Below are 22,702 nucleotides of genomic sequence, written 5' to 3' on the forward strand. Positions count from 1 at the left end.
GAACAGGTAAAGGCGTTTTAAATGAGCCTGTCAGAATTATTATCAGATGTCTGAAGTCTTCACCTCTCCACAAAATTGACCCACTTGCACCATAGCGCCACCAGATGTTAGACACAAAGTAACCAGTGAAACAGAGAGAAAAAAAAAACTGCAAAGTGACGCTCGGCACTTAATGTATAACCACCAAACAGTTCCATCACAACTTAAGTCGAGGAAGAGCTTTATCCAACGGACTGTGCCGCTAGAAGGCCGTCCTGAAACCCACTGCATATCTTTATGGTTGGACTCTCTGCAAAACACAAACCTGCAACCCAAAGAGGAAATCATACAAGGGAAGCAACTACAGTAGAGTGCATGGAAAGCAATGAATACGAGGTGGAATCCAAAATTTTCGGAACTGGTGTTACTATCTAGAAAGTAGGAGTAGTAGATCTGTGCACGCTAGGTGGCGAGAGCTGCATATCTTATGAGTCAGTGAGCGGAATAGCATTCAGCTGGGAGGACAAGTTGCGTATCCACAGCGATTCCCGTAATACTCTGTGTTTGGTGTGTGACGATTTTACAATGGATCCGCGGACAGAACAGCGCGTGTGTATCAAATTCTGTCTTTTTGTCACAGGTTATCACCGGCGACTAGAGCTGGATTTACGGTTATGATCCAGAGACAAAGCAACAATCGTCCCAGTGGAAGAGCCTGGGCTCTCCAAGACCCAAAAAAGTGAGACAGGAGAAAAGCAAAGTGAAGAGCACGATCATCCTTTTCTTTGATACCAAGGGAATTGAGCACAAAGAATTCGTCCCACCCAACCAAACAGTGAATTTTGCGTTCTGCTTTTTGGCAAAAATCAACATGGCAGTTGTACCCCACCCACGGTACTCGCCAGATTTGGCACCTTGCGACTTCGCGCTATTCCCAAAAGTGAAACTCAAGTTGAAAGGCCGGCCGTTCGATACTCTAAAGAGGAATCAAGAAGCATCGCTGGCGGTGATAAACACGCTCAAAGAACAAGACTTCCAGAAAACGGCAGAAACCTTGGGACCGGTGTGTACGTGCGGATGGGAACTACTTCGAGGGTGATGGTGACCATTAGTACAAAGGTAAGGTTTTCGACAGATGGCAGCACCAGCCCCGAAAATTTTGGATTACACCCCGTAAATTAAGAAGAGGAGTCGCAAAATGCAAAGTAATCACGATTAAGTAGGGCTACTCTGAAAACGACAAAAGCGAATGCGGTGACACACAGAGGATTGAACATTTGCTCATGTGGCCAAGGATGGAGTTTGTTTGAACAGTGGACGATCTATTTTTATGCAATATCAAGGCTATTAAAGCTGCAGCGCTTTGGAAGAAGAGAGTTTAGGTATTAAATGAAACACCAAGATTACTGTTACCAGTCACCGCTTTATTTATTTCCACGATGCGTTTCAAAGGTTTAAACCTCCATCATCGGGTGAATTTACATTAGATAGTATGACATTTGTGTGTGTGTTGTATAACGATTTCTTTGGAGGAACTTGTGGCACTGCCTAGTGGAGAAACAAGACACTATTTCAGAACATGGTTTTGGATTTCTTCTGAGAAAAAATTAAACTGATATCTAATGGTAAACATAAAATAAGTAAAATAGAGTACCTCCAGTGGTCACAGGTTCCTGGTAACAGTAAACTTGTTGTTTCATTTAATGTCAATAACAGTAACAGTAAACTTGTTGTTTCATTTAATGTCAATAACAGTAACAGTAAACTTGTTGTTTCATTTAATGTCAATAACAGTCACGGTAAAGCCTAACCTAAAATGTTCGCATTTAATGTTTAGGTATTCTCACCCTGACACTTAGCTGATTTTTTATGTCACATTTTTATTGAAGTATTGAAGTATGAATAAAAGTACGTTTTCCAAATATTTTTTAGTTTTATTTTGCACCTCTTTTGAGCTAATAACCTTTGAAAACTATGTATATTTCACAGATATTGACGAAATATGTTTACTCTTTAGTTATGAAACTGGTGGATGCTGTATCATGGTATGCTTTCATCTCAAAATTCTTACGAAGAACCAAGTGACATATTACAAGAGTCATTTCGAAACAAACACCTCTTCCATTTTTAGCAAGCTTTAGTTAGGTCACTTTCCTGTCTGTTCGGTGCAAATTTTGGAGTTGATTTTAAATTAACTTTCCGATGAGCTACAGACGTGGAACTTTTAACATAGCTCAGAACTGGATGACAATGCTATATTAACTCGCCTTTTTTGTCTGGTGTGTGGCGGAATGCATTTTGAGTAGCACTGCTACTTCCCCCTATTTCCTGTTCCTGTAGCGAACGTTTCGTGCTAAGAATGATTGCTGGTAAGCCTTTATGTGATCTCGAATTCCCCTAATTTGCACCTTCACGATCTTTTCGCGCCATACACATAGGCGGAAGCAATATATTTGTTGAATCAACTGAAGGGAAACTGAAATTCATATTGTCTCTATTGTAGTCTCAATAAGATCTTTGAAACCACTGGTAAATTTCACACACGCAGGACTAAACAGCAGAAAATAATTATTTAAATAAAAAGCCTTTTAATATAACACGTTTATAGACCTGACTAAAAGTATAAAATAATTTCTCCCAGACACATACAGATTAGCAGCATACAGATGGTCCTGAAAATTTGTGCTTGTCAATTTTTCTTAGCTATGACAGTACTTGTGAAATGTAAGAAGAAAAACATGGAGCAAAAGAAAAAGTTAATGGCCATTCATGCACCAATTATGTATTGCAAGCACCTCATGCTTATCGTTTTAAATTTTACAAGTCCTGTTGTAGGTACTAAAAACTCGCAAACACAAATTTTCAGAGCTGTCTATATGCGGCTAAGAAGATACATAGGGCTAGGAGTGATTGTTTTATATTTTTCAGTCCTTTTTAGCATCGTGTTATAAATAACCTTTTTGAGTTGGTGTAGCAATAATGTTTGAATTTGTCGGTGAACGTCCAGGTGGTTCTGCAATGGATAGCAGCTGCAGGGGGCATTTCAAGGTGCACATAAATCCGAGATGTCACTGAATTCCTCATCGCTGAACAAGTTGTGCCAAATGAAATCCATCGAAGCTTACTGAAGATTCATGGAGACGATACAATAGATGTTAGTAATGTGAGGCAATCACAAAAGTACAAAGAAGGTAACTGCGAAGAAACCATGGGTAACAAAAGAAATATTTCGGTTGATTGATGAAAGAAGGAAGTAGAAAAATGTTCAGGGAAATTCAGGACTACAGAAATACAGGTTATTTATAAATGAAATAAACAGGAAATGCAGGGAAGCTAAAAAGAAATAGCTGCAAGAAAAATTTGGAGAATTTGAAAAAGAAATTATTGTCGGAAGGGCTGACTCAGCATATAGAAATATAAAAAAAAGTCTTCTTGAAACTAAAAACAAGGGTGTTAACATTAAGAGTGCAAAGGAATTACACTGTTAAATGCAGAGAATAGAGCGGACATATGGAAGAGAGGCTCAAAATGGTTCAAATGGTTCTAAGCACTATGGGACTTAACATCTGAGGTCAGCAGTCCCCTAAACTTAGAACTACTTAAACCTAACTAACCGAAAGACATCATACACATCCATGCCCGAGGCAGGTTTCGAACCTGCAGCCGTAGCAGCAGCGCGGTTCCGGACTGAAGCGCCTAGAACCGCTCGACCACAGCGGCCGTCTACACCGAAAGCCTCTATGAGGAGGAAGACTTGTCTGATGGCGTGATAGAAGATGAAACAGGATCCGATAGGGAAGAGATAGGGGATCCAGTATCAGAATCTGAATTTAAAACAGCTTTCGAGGACTTAAGATCGAATAAGGGATGGATAAATTCTATCAGAATTTCTAAAACCATTGGGGGGGAGTGGCAACAAAACGACTATTCACATGACGTGTAGAATCTATGGACCTGGCGATATACCGTATGATTTTTAGAAAACAGTGCCTCAATTAGTGACAGTTTAACTAAAACCATCGGGTTTACTGGTCGTGGCTCGTCAACACCATGGACTACCGGGTCCCCAGATTTTCACTCGTTGGGTTTTTTTGTGTGGGAATATTTAACAGCTTAACTGTGTACTAGCCCTGTTAATAGTGCCGATGAACGCGAGGAACGCATTTTGGGTTGTTGGCAATGCTTTTGGAACACGTCTAGGATTTTTGAACATGGACGGGCATCGAGGAGCAGACCTGCTGAATCCTGCCTTCACATGAACGGTAACCATGTGGCACACTTCTAATGTGATTGTCCTCAAGTGCCTGTCTGCAGTTTCGATTCTTGGGAACTCTGTTATGAGGTGTTCACGTACTTTGTCGAGATACGTCGTAATGAGGAAAAGAGTGGTTTCTGGACCTACGTCTAATCGAATTATTTGCTTGTTTCGTAGTCCTCTAATCGCCGCTTTTGTTGATACTGGGGCGAGTAGTAGTAGTAGTAGTAGTAGCGGTAGTAGTAAAGTCATTTCTGCGCACGTCGATATTAGTTTGTCATTTATCATCTCATTGTGTACTTCAAAGTCGTGCCAAAGACTTTTTAAGGTTACAGATACTTGTTTACTCATAAATCATTAAATCCTAAAAAAAGTTTTTGCAATTTATAGCGAAAAGACCAACTAAACGCCAGAACAGGTGCCTATCCAACGTTGTATGCTTTTTTGAGCTCCACAAGTGTCGTAACGCAACTGTTGCTACTAAAAACATTTGCATGTTTATCCGAGTGCATTAGACGTTCGTAAATGCCAAAAGCAATTTTCTAAGTTCAAATCGGGTAATTTTGATCTTTCAGACTGCTATCGATCAGGAAGGCCAACCAATGTAGACAATGACATGTTAAGGGCTGAAGTGTAAGCAAATCCATGTCAGACATCGAGGAACTGTCAAACACCAATAACAACTCTTGGTCGACCATCCAAGGTAATCTGTAGCAGACTGACAAAGAAAGCAAGCGTTTGAGTCCCGTACAACCTGTCCGAAAAAGCCGAGAATTTTTTTATCGATTGATAATTGGATATGAAAAATGGGACCTCTGTGCTAATCCAAAACGCCAAACTCAGTGGTCCAAGATGCTACCCCAGGCGGGTGTAAAAATGAATGTGCGCAGCGGAAAATAATAAACGCTAAAATGATGATTTGGCCCTGTCTGAGTAACCCCTGAAGCAGATCTTAGGATCTTTTAAGGCTCCTTTTTACATACAAATTACTATCTAAACATAAATGAATGAGGAAGGCAACTAATAATACTAAATGATAAACGTTGTTGTTCAATATATATTTATTATTGTTAAAATCAACCCTTTAAGTACAATTGTCTATATTTACTAACTAAAATTATTAATCAATTGACCAACTCTGCCCCTTATTATGACTGCGTAGTCTAATATCAATAACGCGAAATGACTGCCATCATCTACGTACCAAACACTAGAAGACACTACTTTGGAAGATGATCTACGCTAGTGTGGAACCTCAGTGGAAATAAACTAACGTGATTACAGCTGTTTAGCTTTATAGCCCTAATAAGCCGAAGCAATTTGCGATATCTCCTAACGTACTGCGTCCGATGCGTCGAAGTGATGGTTCTTGTACACGTCTGCGACGATGGAAGAACTCCAGCCACAAATAAACTCTTTCAAAAACTAGGACGGCAGAAGGCGGTCCTCTGACTAATATACTCTAATACTGTCTTCTCCTCTCTGTGCACTACAGAAGAGAATCGCGAACTCCCAGCCACAAGGACGGAGTCCAGATAAAGTCTCAACGTAAGTGAAGGCAGAAAAAGTGCTCTCAATTACTGTGTACTCAACGACGACTTACAACCCGGCCTGAAGTCCAGAATCGTATAGGTTCGCAACAGTACAGTGCCTAACTGTTCTAACAATAAACTTTCCTGAGAGCAAAGACAGCAAGTCCGTCTGTACCAACAAAGCTGATGCCGAGCGACCGTCACAAACGGGCGCTCGCAACGGAAACTTCGTCTCTCCACTTCTGGCTTCCCAGCAAGGCTCGGCTCCCCACCCTCGTAATTCCGAAAACGAATCGTACTCCCGACACCACGGAACATTCTCCCTCTCTACAGATTCTTCCGAACGCCGACCAACCATGTTTTAGTCTTTTGTCGTCCAGTGCGGAAAGTTTGCGGGGAAAAACCCATACTCATACAATGGTACGCTTGTGAGTGAAAATCCTTGGAAATAACCCAGCCTGCGTGGTGTCCGAGGTGCCGCTTCTTCGTTCCTCTCACTTGCGTCCAAGATCTTAAGTTCCCGGTTATCCTTCCAGTCCTTCTACAATAGCAGCCGGCCGTCACCCTGTTGTGTTCCAGAGCTCAGGTGTCACGACGTCCGTCTAGCTACTTCCTCACGACGTCCGTCTAGCTACTTCCTGTGTTTAAGCAGGACCACCACCTGTGCTGTTCTTCCATCCAGAGCTTGAATTCTGCCTGCCGTTTCATCTTCACTGGCGTTCCAACCTCTACTAGTATAGGCAATCATTCATTACGCCGTTCTGATAATAAAGAGAATCCGTCACCTTTCATGCAATAAGCGTTAACAATTATTTACAAGATGTACGTGACAGTGTCAGTCTCCTTTAAATATTCATATATACACTCCTGGAAATTGAAATAAGAACACCGTGAATGCATTGTCCCAGGAAGGGGAAACTTTATTGACACATTCCTGGGGTCAGATACATCACATGATCACACTGACAGAACCACAGGCACATAGACACAGGCAACAGAGCATGCACAATGTCGGCACTAGTACAGTGTATATCCACCTTTCGCAGCAATGCAGGCTGCTATTCTCCCATGGAGACGATCGTAGAGATGCTGGATGTAGTCCTGTGGAACGGCTTGCCATGCCATTTCCACCTGGCGCCTCAGTTCGTGCTGGACGTGCAGACCGCGTGAGACGACGCTTCATCCAGTCCCAAACATGCTCAATGGGGGACAGATCCGGAGATCTTGCTGGCCAGGGTAGTTGACGTACACCTTCTAGAGCACGTTGGGTGGCACGGGATACATGCGGACGTGCATTGTCCTGTTGGAACAGCAAGTTCCCTTGCCGGTCTAGGAATGGTAGAACGATGGGTTTGATGACGGTTTGGATGTACCGTGCACTATTCAGTGTCCCCTCGACGATCACCAGTGGTGTACGGCCAGTGTAGGAGATCGCTCCCCACACCATGATGCCGGGTGTTGGCCCTGTGTGCCTCGGTCGTATGCAGTCCTCATTGTGGCGCTCACCTGCACGGCGCCAAACACGCATACGACCATCATTGGCACCAAGGCAGAAGCGACTCTCATCGCTGAAGACGACACGTCTCCATTCGTCCCTCCATTCACGCCTGTCGCGACACCACTGGAGGCGGGCTGACGATGTTGGGGCGTGAGCGGAAGACGGCCTAACGGCGTGCGGGACCGTAGCCCAGCTTCATGGAGACGGTTGCGAATGGTCCTCGCCGATACCCCAGGAGCAACAGTGTCCCTAATTTGCTGGGAAGTGGCGGTGCGGTCCCCTACGGCACTGCGTAGGATCCTACGGTCTTGGCGTGCATCCGTGCGTCGCTGCGGTCCGGTCCCAGGTCGACGGGCAAGTGCACCTTCCGCCGACCACTGGCGACAACATCGATGTACTGTGGAGACCTCACGCCCCACGTGTTGAGCAATTCGGCGGTACGTCCACCCGGCCTCCCGCATGCCCACTATACGCCCTCGCTCAAAGTCCGTCAACTGCACATACGGTTCACGTCCACCCTGTCGCGGCATGCTACCGCGATGGAGCTCCGTATGCCACGGCAAACTGGCTGACACTGACGGCGGCGGTGCACAAATGCTGCGCAGCTAGCGCCATTCGACGGCCAACACCGCGATTCCTGGTGTGTCCGCTGTGCCGTGCGTGTGATCATTGCTTGTACAGCCCTCTCGCAGTGTCCGGAGCAAGTATGGTGGGTCTGACACACCGGTGTCAATGTGTTCTTTTTTCCATTTCCAGGAGTGTATGATGTACAACCTATCAAAGGATACCTAATTGTGGTTGTAGAGGACGGCAGAGTACATGAATGAGTGCTTTTAAGGTGCGAAATTGCAGCCACCTTACAGTGGCTTTCTCCGAATGAATCGCCACGACGTACAGCTAAGCCATATTTACACCCCAAAAATTCGCTTTTGTGTGGTTGATGGAAAATTCACGTGGTCGTTCATTTCGAAGTGATGAGACATGGACAAAATGAGAACTGGGAGACCTTTACTGTGAACAACTGGATCGAATAAATCAATATTTACTTCAAAAGTGCCCGATGATCGTCCACCGAAAAGGCATTATTCTGTAACAATATATTGTGAGGTCACTCTGCGAATGTCGAACCCTCGAAAAAATCAATGAATTCGAGTGGGAGGTATCGCGTCGCCCATCATACTCCACTCATATTGTGTCATTGGATTTCCATTGATGCCGATCGCTACAACATTGTCTAAACGGCAAACGCACAATCGTTAAAGCATTTCATGGGAAAGATGATAAAACAGATGTCAACAGTTATTATCCAGTTTCTTTGCTGACATCTTTTTCCAAAATGTGCGAAAAAATGATGTTCTCGAGAGTGGTCACACACTTAAATGGAAATAATTTACTTAGCAAATCACAGTTTGGATTCCTGAATGGTTATTCTACTGAGAACGTTATTTATACTTTCACTCATCAAATAGTACAAGCATTAAATAATATTATATCGCCATATGGTACTTTTTATGAAGTTTTTAAAGCATTTGGCTGTGTAGATCGTGTTACTCTTTAAGAAAAAACCCAAGTTTTATGGAACTGATGGCTTTACAGATAGCTGGTTTGAAACATAATTAACAAACAAATGCAAAAGGTTGTGCTGAATAATTCCACTCTTATTTCTTACATTTGTGAATGACCTTCCACTTAACATTCAACAAGTAAAATTGGTACACCTATACAGGCAATATTAGTGTTCTAATAAACCCCATTAGAAAGAAAGCAATAGAAGAGTTAATAAATGATGTTTTCCAAAGAATTATTAAGCGATTCTCTGAGAATGGACTCTCCATAAATTCTGATGAAAACCACACTACATTCAGTTCTGTACGACAAAGTCATGCCAACAATTGATGCATCATGTGAGCAGGAGTCAGTAAGTACAGCAGAGTGCTCTAAATTTTTGGGTGTACATAATGAAGTGAAAGAATACTAATGAGCTTCTCAAACAGTTAAGTTATGCTACTTCTGCTCTTCATATAATTGCTAATCCTGGAAACAAACTTACCAGCCTCCTGATGTATTTTGCATATTTCCACTCAATAATGTCTTACGGAATAATTTGCTGGGGTAACTTATCACTTACAAAGAAAGTATTGACAGCGTAAAGCGAGGAGTAAGAATAACATACAGTGTTCAGGTCATGTAAGTACCTCTTCATTTAACCACACTGTCGCAATACATGTATTCGCTAGTGAAATTGTGATAAATAATCCATCACAGTTTGGAAAGAACATTGAGGTGCACACCTACAGGATGAGAGGGAAGAATAACTTTTATTACCAGGTGTTAAAGCTGCCAATGGCTCAGAAAGGAGTTCAGAATGCAACAACAAAAATTTTTGATCGTTTTCCCAATAAGACAAAATGTTTGACAGATAGCGAAGGAAGTTTTAAATCTAATTTAAAAGCATTTCTCCTCGACAATTTTTTCTATTCCATTGATGAATTTCTATTTAAAAACCGAAATCCAGTTTAAAAAATTGTTTTTAACTGTAGTTGAATGAGTATGACTACAGTAGTACGTTCATTAATGTCAACAAATCATGTATACGTATCCTACAAACTGACCCGTTCCCCATGATTTCGATAAAAAAAATCGTTCAAATAGTCGGTGGAACATGTAAGTAACTAACTGAAAGTGGACATTTGGAATACGTCCAAGAAGCCATCTTCAGATATATTGCTCAAACACAAATTGATAACAAATTGATTTTCATCGATCCAACATGGTAAATTTGCACACCATGTGGCAAAAGGTTGTTGAGGGTGATTACATAGTTAAAAACAAAAGCTTGTAGAAATGTATCTGTTCGAATGTAATATAAGAAAACCAAATTATTTTCGGCCCCCGTAATGTCTATAGTCGTCAAAGACATATGTACATTGAAGAGTCAAAGAAACTGGTATAGGCTCAAGTATTCAAGTACAGAGATACGTAAACAGGCAGAACACGGAGCTGCGGCCGGCAACGCCTATTTAAGACAACAAGTGTGTGGCGCAGTTGTTAGATCGTTCGTGCTGCTGCATAGCAAGTTATTAAGATTTAAATGAGTTTGAACGTGGTGTTATAGTCTACGCACGAGCTATGGGACGCAGCATCTACAAGGTAGCAATGAAGTGGGGGTCATCCCGTACAACCATTTCACGAGTGTACCGTGAATATCAGGAATCCAGTAAAACATCAAATCTCCGACATCGCTACGGTCGGAAAAAGATCCTGCAAGAACGGGACGAACGACGACTGAAAAGAATCGTTCAACGTAACAGAAATGCAACCCTTCACGAAACTGCTGCAGATCTGAATTGAAACATCTTTGATATGATACTTCGGAGCCCAAGGCCCACTCGTGTACCCTTGATGACTGCACGACACAAAGCTTTACGCCTCGCCTGGGCCCGTCAACACAGACATTGGACTGTTGATGACTGGAAACATGTTGCCTGGTCGGAGGAGTCTCGTTTCTAATTGTATCGAGCGGATGGACGTGTACGGGTATGGAGACAACCTCATGAATCCATGGACCCTGCATACCATTAGGGGCCTGTTCAAGCTGGTGGAGGCTGTGTAATGGCGTGGGGCGTGTGCGTGTGATATTGGTCCCCTGATACGTCTAGATACGATTCTGGCAGATGACATGTATGGATGCATCATGTCTGATCATCTGCAACAATTCAAATCAGAATTATATTAATACCTTCAGTTGCTGACAGGTGAAATGTGTATCCCGACCTAGACTCTAACCTGGGATCTCCTGCTTACATGGCAGACGCTCTATCCATCTGAGCCACCGAGGGCACAGAGAATAGTACGACTGCAGGGACTATCTCGCGCACGCCTCCCGCGAGACCCACATTCTCACCTTCTGTGTCCACACGCTACATTCCTAGTGTCTCACCTCAGCACATTCATTACTCGTGGAAGACGTTCTTATCAAATCCCGTAAGAGTTCGGGGAATATGTGTGCATCCGCACAGAAGCAGAAGGTCATGGACGGTATTGCCAGAAGTATATACTTATATGGATATGGTGTCTGTTCTTTCGGACATGTATCCATATAAATATATGCATCAATTCATATCCATTGTGCATTCCGACGGACTTGGGCAATTCCAGCAGGACAATGCGACACCCATACGCCCAGAACTGCTACGGAGTGGCTCAAGGAACACTCTTCTGAGTTTAAACACTACCGTTGGCCACCAAAATCCCCAGACATGAACATTATTAAGCATATCTGGGATGCCTTGCAACGTGCTGTTCAGAAGAGATCTCCAACCCCTCGTACTCTTACGGATTCATGGACAACCCTGCAGAATTTTTGGTGCCAATTCCGTGCAGCACTAATTTAGACATTAGTTGAGTCCATGTCAGTCGCGTTACGGTACTTCCGCGTGTTCGCGGGTGCCCTATACGGTGTTAGGCAGGGGTACTAGTTTCTTTGACTCTTCAGTGGGGGAAATACTTATCCCCCTGAAAGCGTACCTACATGGTGACTTCGCTGAACACCATATACTTCTCATATTGCTCGCTTTCGTGCAGCCAGTACTTTCTATGCGATTGCCTGGCTGTCGCAATTTTTGCAAGCGTCAGCGTGTTTAGCAGACGAGGCTTGCCAAATGAATTGCCGTGTTCCGCTTACTTTTGAGCGACGCCAGGGAAGATGTCCGGATGACATCAGAGGCTGGCTTCGTACTGGGGCGGAGAAAGCCCGCCCGCTCATCGGGATGCGTCCGCGGGTCGGTATAGCGCTGGCGCTGACCTTGGGGCCAGGAGAGAGCAGGGTTGGGCGAGGCGGCGCTCGGCGCTCGCCGCTGCGGTGTGAGTCAGCGCGCCCGGCCCCGGGCTTTCTTCCGCCGCAGGAGTGGCCGCAGGGCACACCGCCTGCCAAGCGGGCGGTAAGCCACGCCTCGGGACGCCAGAAAGTGGCGGTCGGGCGTCGTCGGCCCGGCGCTGAGGCCGTCGGCACACGCACCGTGCATTCGAACGTCAACATTGAGCGTGTCGAGTTCACCGTGCTGCTGCACGCTTACAAACAGTGCGGCTTGTGCGTACGCTTCGGGTGTCTCAACGATGGATACTTCTTGTACAGTCTACACCAGTGGTCGTAAATCTTTTTTCCTCGAGAGCCGATATTGACATTGCAGGGCGACACCTCGGGCAGCATAAGTATAGTGGTGCGGAGGTGGGAGAGGGGAGGGGAGAGAGGAGGGGCGGTGAAGGTGATGGGGGAGTCAAGTGGCCACTTAGAGGGAAAGTTAAATTTTCACCAAACCATTGATATTAATAGAAGCTTACAACTTACACATTGCCAATCTTCATGTTATAAAGTATGACACCAAATATTTGTAAGTGAAAAAGAAAATAATATAGTACAGGTACTACATCCATTTGTTAAGGCTTAGAAGGTGTCCACCTTTCCATACCTCAGCGGGTAATGTGGCCAGTATCGTCACAACAATATCCTACGTTTGTTTTCCTGATTTCCGGTAACAATATCCCACGTTTGTTTTCCTGATGCCCGGTAATATTTTTCAGGCATAGTCAGGACCTGCCAACGGCTTTTCTGCAATAGTGACACGGGTTATCGTAAGATCACCGAAGTCAAGTGCTGTCGGGCTTCGTTAGCTCCTGGTTGGGCCACCGTCCTGTCCGCCGAGCGCCGTTGGCAAGCAGGGTGCATTCTGGCCTTGGGAGGCCAATTGAGGACCTACTTGATGGGGAAGTAGAGGCTCCGGTCATGAAAACTGACAAGGACGGGAAAGCAGTGTGCTGACCACATCCCCCACCATATCTGCGTCCAGTGACGCCTGTGGGCTGAGGATGACACGGCGGTCGGTCGGTACTTTTTGGCCTTTAGGGTTCAAATGGTTCAAATGGCTCTGAGCACTATGGGACTTAACATCTGAGGTCATCAGTCCCCTAGAACTTAGAACTACTTAAACCCAACCAACATCCATGCCCGAGGCAGGATTCGAACCTGCGACCGTAGCGGTCACGCGGTTCCAGACTGAAGTGCCTAGAACCACTCAACCACTCCGGCCGGCGGCCTTTAGGAACCTAGTATCTGTAAGAATCCCAGTCCGCTGCAGCAGACCATTTTCAATCGATCTTTTGTAGTAAGCCTAATGTAAGAGGACCGATACTGTGTTAAAATACACTCCTGGAAATTGAAATAAGAACACCGTGAATTCATTGTCCCAGGAAGGGGAAACTTTATTGACACATTCCTGGGGTCAGATACATCACATGATCACACTGACAGAACCACAGGCACATAGACACAGGCAACAGAGCATGCACAATGTCGGCACTAGTACAGTGTATATCCACCTTTCGCAACAATGCAGGCTGCTATTCTCCCATGGAGACGATCGTAGAGATGCTGGATGTAGTCCTGTGGAACGGCTTGCCAAGCCATTTCCACCTGGCGCCTCAGTTGGACCAGCGTTCGTGCTGGACGTGCAGACCGCGTGAGACGACGCCTCATCCAGTTCCAAACATGCTCAATGGGGGACAGATCCGGAGATCTTGCTGGCCAGGGTAGTTGACTTACACCTTCTAGAGCACGTTGGGTGGCACGGGATACATGCGGACGTGCATTGTCCTGTTGGAACAGCAAGTTCCCTTGCCGGTCTAGGAATGGTAGAACGATGGGTTCGATGACGGTTTGGATGTACCGTGCACTGTTCAGTGTCCCCTCGACGATCACCAGTGGTGTACGGCCAGTGTAGGAGATCGCTCCCCACACCATGATGCCGGGTGTTGGCCCTGTGTGCCTCGGTCGTATGCAGTCCTGATTGTGGCGCTCACCTGCACGGCGGCAAACACGCATACGACCATCATTGGCACCAAGGCAGAAGCGACTCTCATCGCTGAAGACGACACGTCTCCATTCGTCCCTCCATTCACGCCTGTCGCGACACCACTGGAGGCGGGCTGCACGATGTTGGGGCGTGAGCGGAAGACGGCCTAACGGTGTGCGGGACCGTAGCCCAGCTTCATGGAGACGGTTGCGAATGGTCCTCGCCGATACCCCAGGAGCAACAGTGTCCCTAATTTGCTGGGAAGTGGCGGTGCGGTCCCCCACGGCACTGCGTAGGATCCTACGGTCTTGGCGTGCATCCGTGCGTCGCTGCGGTCCGGTCCCAGGTCGACGGGCACGTGCACCTTCCGCCGACCACTGGCGACAACATCGATGTACTGTGGAGACCTCACGCCCCACGTGTTGAGCAATTCGGCGGTACGTCCACCCGGCCTCCCGCATGCCCACTATACGCCCTCGCTCAAAGTCCGTCAACTGCACATACGGTTCACGTCCACGCTGTCGCGGCATGCTACCAGTGTTAAAGACTGCGATGGAGCTCCGTATGCCACGGCAAACTGGCTGACACTGACGGCGGCGGTGCACAAATGCTGCGCAGCTAGCGCCATTCGACGGCCAACACCGCGGTTCCTGGTGTGTCCGCTGTGCCGTGCGTGTGATCATTGCTTGTACAGCCCTCTCGCAGTGTCCGGAGCAAGTATGGTGGGTCTGACACACCGGTGTCAATGTGTTCTTTCTTCCATTTCCAGGAGTGTATGTAATTTAATTAATTCAAAATTGTCACGGAGTATAGAACGGCGGATAATAGCTATTTATATAGAAGAGTTTACTCCTATTGGGATAGACAATTTGACCACTTTGCCTGAGGAGTAGTGTTCCCATTTTTCCCGATCGAACACCATGCCGGCATTACTGATCCACTTAAGATACTATCAGACTGAAATAAATAACAAAAATCTACATTTATATGCCAAAACGGGTCGTTTAAACATTGATGTACAAGTAAAATAGATACGCATAAGCTAACAAGAATAACTGAAGTGGTTTACCTTACATTAGACGACTTGGAGTCAAACAAATTTTATTTAAAATTAACGGAACAATCTCTCTCTCTCTCAATCTCACTGACAACAACGGTGACGTATATTAGAATTACGCTGACCACTTCTCGGCAGACACCTGCGTTGTTCAGGGCAAAAAAATTCAATGACCACTTTTCCCGTCCTGGCCACTTTACCACAGGTTCCCCTACCGAACTGGAAAACTACGTCAATTAGTATGTTATACGTATTAATTAATAACAGTAACTGCAATATGAGACACGATCAAAATGGTTCAAATGGCTCTGAGCAATATGGGACTTAACATCTGAGGTCATCAGTCCCATAGGACTTAGAACTACACCACTGGCCATTAAAATTGCTACACCATGAAGATGACGTGCCACAGACGCGAAATTTAACAGACGGGAAGAAGATGCTGTGATATGCAAATGATTAGGTTTTCAGAGCATTCACACAAGGTTGGCGCCGGTTGCCACACCTACAACGTGCTGACATAAGGAAAGTTACCAACCGATTTCTCATACACAAACAGCAGTTGACCGGCGTTGCCTGGTGAAACGTTGTTGTGACGCCTCGTGTAAGGAGGAGAAATGCGTGGCATCACGTTTCCAACTTTCATAATGGTCGGGTTGCAACCTATCGTGATTTTGGTTTATCGTATCGCGACATTGCTGCTCGCGTTGGTATATATCCAATGACTGCTAGCACAATATGGAATCGGTGGGTTCAGGAGAGTAATACGGAACGCCGTGCTGGATCCCAACGGCCTCGTATCACTAGCAGTCGAGATGACAGGAATCTTACCCGCATGGCTGTAACAGATCGTGCAGCCACGTCTCTATCCCTAAGTCAACAAATGGGGACGTTTGCAAGACAACAACCATCTGCACGAACAGTTCGAAGACGTTTGCAGCAGCATGGACTATCAGCTCGGAGACCGTGACGGCGGTTACCCTTGAGGCTGCATCACAGACAGGAGCGCCTGCGATGGTGTACTCAACGACGAACCTGGGTGCACGAATGGGAGAACGTCATTTTTTCGGATGAATCCAGGTTCTGTTTACAGCATCATGATGGTCGAATCTGTGTTTGGCGACATCGCTGTGAACGCAGATTGGAAGCGTATATTCGTCGTCGCCATACGGGCGTATCACCCGGCGAGATGGTGTGGGGTGCCATTGGTTACACGTCTCGGTCACCTCTTGTTCGCACTGACGACACTTTGAACAGTGGACGTTACATTTCAGATGTGTTACGACCCGTGGCTCTACCCTTCATTCGAGCCCTGCGAAACGTCTGGTCAATGGTGCTCGTGCAGCAGGCTCGTCACAATTATCATTACTCTTGATGATCTGTGGTATCGTGTTGAAGCTGCATGGGCAGCTGTACCTGTACACGCCATCCAAGCTCTGTTTGACTCGATGCCCAGGCGTATCAAGGTCGTTATTACGGCCAGAGTTTGTTGTTTTGGGTACTGATTTCTCAGGATCTATTGCGTGAAAATGTAATCACATGTCGGTTCTAGTACACTCCTGGAAATGGAAAAAAGAACACATTGACACCGGTGTGTCAGACCCACCATACTTGCTCCGGACACTGCGAGAGGGCTGTACAAGCAATGATCACACGCACGGCACAGCGGACACACCAGGAACCGCGGTGTTGGCCGTCGAATGGCGCTAGCTGCGCAGCATTTGTGCACCGCCGCCGTCAGTGTCAGCCAGTTTGCCGTGGCATACGGAGCTCCATCGCAGTCTTTAACACTGGTAGCATGCCGCGACAGCGTGGACGTGAACCGTATGTGCAGTTGACGGACTTTGAGCGAGGGCGTATAGTGGGCATGCGGGAGGCCGGGTGGACGTACCGCCGAATTGCTCAACACGTGGGGCGTGAGGTCTCCACAGTACATCGATGTTGTCGCCAGTGGTCGGCGGAAGGTGCACGTGCCCGTCGACCTGGGACCGGACCGCAGCGACGCACGGATGCACGCCAAGACCGTAGGATCCTACGCAGTGCCGTAGGGGACAGCACCGCCACTTCCCAGCAAATTAGGGACACTGTTGCTCCTGGGGTATCGGCGAGGACCATTCGCAACCGTCTCCATGAAGCTGGGCTACGGTCCCGCACACCGTTAGGCCGTGTTCCGCTCACGCCCCAACATCGTGCAGCCCGCCTCCAGTGGTGTCGCAACAGGCGTGAATGGAGGGACGAATGGAGACGCGTCGTCTTCAGCGATGAGAGTCGCTTCTGCCTTGGTGCCAATGATGGTCGTATGCGTGTTTGGCGCCGTGCAGGTGAGCGCCACAATCAGGACTGCATACGACCGAGGCACACAGGGCCAACACCCGGCATCATGGTGTGGGGAGCGATCTCCTACACTGGCCGTACACCACTGGTGATCGTCGAGGGGACACTGAATAGTGCACGGTACATCCAAACCGTCATCGAACCCATCGTTCTACCATTCCTAGACCGGCAAGGGAACTTGCTGTTCCAACAGGACAATGCACGTCCGCATGTATCTCATGCCACCCAACGTGCTCTAGAAGGTGTAAGTCAACTACCCTGGCCAGCAAGATCTCCGGATCTGTCCCCCATTGAGCATGTTTGGGACTGGATGAAGCGTCGTCTCACGCGGTCTGCACGTCCAGCACGAACGCTGGTCCAACTGAGGCGCAAGGTGGAAATGGCATGGCAAGCCGTTCCACAGGACTACATCCAGCATCTCTACGATCGTCTCCATGGGAGAATAGCAGCCTGCATTGCTGCGAAAGGTGGATATACACTGTACTAGTGCCGACATTGTGCATGCTCTGTTGCCTGTGTCTATGTGCCTGTGGTTCTGTCAGTGTGATCATGTGATGTATCTGACCCCAGGAATGTGTCAATAAAGTTTCCCCTTCCTGGGACAATGAATTCACGGTGTTCTTATTTCAATTTCCAGGAGTGTATAATATATTTGTCCAATGAATACCCGTTTATCATCTGCATTTCTTCTTGGTGTAACAATTTGAATGGCCAGTAGCGTACTTAAACCTAACTAACCTAAGAACATCACACACATCAGTGCCCGAGGCAGGATTCGAACCTGCGGCCGTAGCAGCAGCGCGGTTGCGGACTGAAGCGCCTTGAACCGTTCTGATTTCAAAATGCTTTTTGGCACTTAAATCACAGCACGCGATTGCAGCAATTTGCGCCCGTTGTAACGGCTCCATGTAAGCCGCTACATGGCTCAACCCCACAACTAAAGACACCTGGGTGCCCTTCCGACACTCAGGGAAGAGCCTGATGATAAGTAGTAAGATAGGGTTATTTAAATATAGGCGATCATTTTAATATTAGATATGGTAATTGTCTGCAAAGTGTGAATGCGAACGTATGATGAGGTATGCATGGGATGTCGGCTGTGGGTGTGCTATAGGCATAGTGGAAGTGTAGCCAACCTCGAATCTAGTAGAGCGCGACTGCACTGGACCAGAGAGGCATAAGCTCCACGCGCGTCATTAACGCTCGTTAGGTTGGCAAATAAACGTGTGCGGTATATCTGAGTCCTTGCGGCTACGATGTGTGGACCCGGACGAGGGAGACCGTATCGGGGTTGTTGCTGGGAAGACCTGGGTGAGTAAGCACGCTCTGCTCTATCGCTCCGATAGTTAGCGAAGATTTAGAATTCCATGTTCACTTTGAACTTGGGAGCAGCTTCCCTGCTGAGGAAAGCCACTATGGTATTTCCTAGAATCATCTCGGGTAGGAGAGATAGGGAGATGATTTCTTTTGCCAAGTAATTTCATGGGAATTTGTGTTCACTGCACTTGGGAGTGAACAGGCGCTCATTGCCGAGTAATACTCAGAATTGCTCAATTTGCATTTCAGTGTGAGTGTGAAGTATATATGCAAAGTGTATTTTATTTAAATGTGTTTATTGACTACTGATTGTGGAGAGATTGGTAACACGGGGTCCGCAGACCCCGTGCATTTCTTGGTGAGAAGCTTCAGCTCGACGTAATCACATTTCGTGATGGAGCTGGATCTTCTACGTAAATTCACGCGTGTGATTTAATTGTTCCTTCATAATATCCAGTAAAACTCGCGGAGTTAGTTAAACTTGAAGGCGGGACTTGCCCGAATTAAAGTTACAGTTGGAACCATGTGCTCTCTCCCAATGTTGTCCCACTTGGTGTATGGGAACCTTCCTCTTTTATCTGTTAGATAAAATGAATAGAGTGAATGTTAGTGTGCGTGTGTGTGGCTAAATGATGATAGAAATGTGCAGGCGGTAGTCATTGTCGATTCACGGCGCATGTTAGCCGGATGTTTAACTAAGTTTACTTAGATATGATACTATTTGTATCACGCCAGCATTCCGTGATAAGTGAGAGGGAATATTTGAGATGGTATTGTTTATTTAATAAATGTGATTGCGTTATTATATAAATATGTTACAGTGACTTCTCCCAGCCACACCATATTCCCTTATAATTTCACAGAATATTTGGTATGCGTATTTCAGTTAATCATCTGTCTATGTCCCACTCATGGGCGTATTTCATTTAATAAACTCTGTAAGGTGGTATTAAAACTTCATTATAATAATATTCTAATTCTAACTTGATCAAAACCACCGAATAAAACCTTAGTTTGAGTATTGATGCTTGTTGCTGCAAATGGCCGCCGGCGTCTTCTATAGTACAGGTCCCATTTATAAAATTGAGGATGCCTGCCGAGGGTGCGGAAAGCAAGTATCATGCAACGTTCTTGAGTTTTCAGCACTGGATGACAATCAGTAAAATATTGCCCCTCTCATTTCTATTAACCCCGCACTGCCGCGCTACTTAGCACGCTATCCGTGAGGTAAGTGGCTAACTCCACTTAATTCACAGACGAATTCACCAACGTCTGTTAGAATTAGACACATTTTAAGATATTACTGTCTCAGTAATTATTTATGCTTGTTACTGAGCAAGAAAATACATTCTTAAGAAACTGTTAACGTGAGTTGAAGTTTTTGGATTCTGCTGTTAAATGCTTATTAGTATAAAATACGGCTGAGCATGCACGAGCACATTATTAGGGCCACATGCAGTCCGCTGGCCGCAATTTGACCACCACTAGTCTACGCATTAACGTGGTCACCAACGAAGTCAATTTCCTCTTCATTTCACTTTACCTGCAATTTCCTTGGATGGTATATAGCAGTAACCCCAGAAAAATAATCACGCTTCAGAAAGCGGAGTTTGTGCAATAACACATTTATAATAAAACAAATTATTGAAAAACGTCGGGAACTTGGCTTAAAAATGCATTTAGCATTGTTTTATATGAGAAAGACTTTGATAAGGTAAATAGACCCCCTTTGGGTGAAATACCTTATTAACAGCCTAAAGAGTCTATATGTGAATACAAAAATAGTTATAAGTTAAAGATAGAAAATTTCAGATGAAATTTTAATAAATCAAGGTGGTCGACAAGGGTGCCGTCTGACACCAACTTCATTTAATTTATTCAATGACGACCTAGTTATGAAGCAGGAAAATGAAATACAGTTAGGAATTAAAGTAAGATTTTGTGCTATTAAATACTCTGTTATATGCCGATGACCACATAATTATTGAGGAAACAGAACATAATTTATAAAGATCAGTATATTGATTGAGTCAGAACGTGATATATTACAGCTCAACTATATCTGCAAATATTAAAAAGATAATTGCTTTCAAATGAAAGAATCCAATTGCTTTCAAAGGAATGAATCCAATCAGAAAAGAATAATAAATGAACAAATATTATAACAAATATCCCACTCTAGTTATCTAGGATGTGATATTAGTTTTAACTAGGACAAATATATTGAGAAGAATGTTAGTAAATATCAAGCTGTCTGCGGAACAGTTGGAAGAACCTTGGGAAGAAAAACAAGCAAGGAAACACAAATGAAATTCTAAAAAATCATAGCTTTACATACTCTTATGTATGGTTACGAATGATGGACGGTAACAAAAAAAGAAAAATCACATTTACAGACAGCAGTGATGTTCAAGAGATATGTAAGGAGACGTAATAAGATGGATAAAATAAGGAACTAAATGATAAGGTCAGTTTAAAAATATTTTCAGTTAATGACAAGACAGAAAAGAACGGAATGAAATGGACCATGTTGATAGAATGACAGAAGACAGATCCCAAAAAACAATAATGAATTACTGGCCGACTGAAAAGAAAGAACTACATGGACTTCGTAAGAGAAGACTGTATGGATGATAGAGACTGGAGCGGGTGACTACAAAACCTAATCCTTGGAGGGAGTTGATGAGGATGTCTAGACTGCAGCATAATACCAAGACCGCCTTCCACCGGCTTCGAGCGTCGGTTTCCTTAGGCATGTAATTCACTGATTGGCAATGCAGACTTTCACTCAGTGCTGTTCAGTTTCGGCAGTTTTTTGCAACGTCCACATAACCACCCAGCCTTCCGTTATCGGTTGCCAACAGCTAAGGCCGAGCTGACACGGCATTCCGTTAAGTCAACGCTGCAGACTTTGTGCGTGCCCCCTGGCGGGACACTAAGCAAGCCGCAGCTATGCTACAGGCACAGACGCTGACCTGGGGTTTCGATTACGAACTGAATGTGCTCACGGATCAAGCAGAGCAATATTCTTCACTGGAAACCTTGATTCACCGAGCGAAAACTGTTTCTCAGTGGCAACCTACCCATGGTGAAGGATCAACATTTTGACACCACATGCTGATGCGACAAAAATCATGGGACAGCGATATGCACATATACACATAGCTGTAGTACCGCGCACGCAAGGTATAAAACGGATTGGCGGAGCTGTCATTTGTACTCAGGTGGTTCATGTGAAAAGATTTCCGACGTGATTATGGTCGCACCACGGGAGTTAACAGACTCTGAAGGTGAAATGGTAGTTGGAGCTAGATGCACGGACCATTACATTTCGACAATCGTTAGGGAATTCAGTGTTTCGAGATCCATAGCATCAATAGTGTACCGAGAATAACAAATACCTGTCACCACTGACATCTTCAGCCGGCCTTCAGTTAACAACCGAGAGCAGGGATGTTTTTGCATAGAGTTGTAAGTGCTAGCAGACAAGCAACACTGCGTGAAATAGCCGACATATGACGAACGAATCCGTTAGGACAATGAGGCGAAATATGGCGTTAATAGGCTATATCAGCAGACGACCGACGCGAGTGTCTTTGCTAACAGCACGACATCGCGTGCAGATCTTCGCCTGGGCTCGTGACCATATCGGTTGGACCCTAGAGGACTGGAAATCCGTGGCTTGGTCACATGAGTCCCGACTCCATTTGGTAACAGGTGATGGAACGGTTCGAATGTGACGCAGACCCCACGAAGCTAGGGACGCAAGATTCCAACAAGGCACTGTGCAAGCTAGTGTTGGTTTCTGTAACAGTGTGAGCTCTGTTTATGTGAGATGTACTGGGTCTTCTGGTCCAACTGAAACGATCATTGGCTGGAGAT

This window comes from Schistocerca americana, chromosome 1 (genome assembly GCF_021461395.2).
Source record: "Schistocerca americana isolate TAMUIC-IGC-003095 chromosome 1, iqSchAmer2.1, whole genome shotgun sequence".
NCBI classification, from domain to species: domain Eukaryota; kingdom Metazoa; phylum Arthropoda; class Insecta; order Orthoptera; family Acrididae; genus Schistocerca; species Schistocerca americana.